Raw genomic sequence first — 1,618 nt, forward strand, 5'->3', positions numbered from 1 at the left:
TCTCATGCTGTGATGTTGTGTGTGTGTGTGTGTGTGGTATGCAGGTTCGTATGCTTGTGCGCTCATGTATCTACGTGTGAGAGTAGTAGTAGTAGTAGTAGTAGTAGTAGTAGTGGTGGTGGTGGTGCTGGTGCTTGTAGTGGCAGTAGTCGTAGTAGCATCTGATGGCGTTTTCTGCATTGATGTCTGAGTCTGTACTTTTGTATCTTTCTCTGTTTCTCCATCCCTTCCACACACACACACACACACACACACACACACACACACGTGTCTATGTCTGCCTGTCTGTATGTCTGTATGTATGTCTGTATGTATGCATGCATATACGTGTGTGTGTGTGTGTGTTTCTATCAAAATTGCTATCTAGGCATAATGAAAATGCTAGTCACAACATTTGCTGCTGTTGCTGTTGTTGTTGTCGCCGTTGTTTACTGAGATATTTATCAGGAATTATAACCACATGTAATCAATAACAACAACAGCAACAACAAAATCTAACAGCAACAACAACAACAGCAGCAGCAGCAGAAACTAACAACAACAAAACAAATGAAGTGTCAAAAAATCTTCCTTGTGACAAAATCGTTGTTGTTGTTGTTGTTGATTTGTGATTGCTGCTGTTGCTACTATTGCTATTGTTGTTGTTGTTGTTATTGCTGCTGCTGCCGCTGCTGTTGTTGACGACATCAAGTGATGTCGAAAATTCTTATCTTCACTCAGACATTGCGTTGTTTACAGTGCAACGATCGACGACACACACACACACACAAACACACACACACGAACACACACACACGAACACACACACACGAACACACACACACGAACACACACACACGAACACACACACATAAGCACAAATACAATCACATGGGCATACACACATCCATACATAAATGGAAATGCAAATACAAACATACACACACATACGCATAGCATATGTGTGTGTGTATATATATATATATATATATATCTATATATACACACACACACACACGTGAATATGTGTACAGTACATAGTCATATTTATATACATATACAAATACATATATACCCATCTATCTATCTCTCAATCTCTCTATCTATCTGTCTATCTATCTATCTACTTACGTATTAATTATATATATCAAATATATATATCAAATATATCAAATATATATATATATATATATATATATATATTTCGTTTTTGTATTTGGTTTGCAAGATTCTTTATGTGAATTCGTGAGTTGAAGCATATTTTATTGTCTGCGGAGGATCATTCTGTTTTAATGCATTATTAATTAACACACCCACCGGTTCGATTTCCACTCATTTCCACTTATTTATTTTTTCTAAAATTTTCGTTGCTTCCTGCAACCTCTTCAATGGCTTAAATTTTAGAAAAAAATTAGAAAGTACAAGTAAATGAGTGGAAATCGAACCGGTGAGTGTGTTAATTAATAAGGCATTAAAACAGAACGGCTCTCCTCAGACACAATAATATATATATATATGGACGTCTTCTATCTGTTCTCATTTCAAAGAAAATATTTCTCCCAGCCTTCACTATTTCCCCCCTCGTTCTGGTCTAACGACCCTCCATGTTTTGTTTTCGTTCGGTTTCCTTGTATGTCTC

Source organism: Octopus bimaculoides, chromosome 10 (genome assembly GCF_046866305.1).
Source record: "Octopus bimaculoides isolate indiv1 chromosome 10, ASM4686630v1, whole genome shotgun sequence".
Taxonomy (NCBI): Eukaryota; Metazoa; Mollusca; class Cephalopoda; order Octopoda; family Octopodidae; genus Octopus; species Octopus bimaculoides.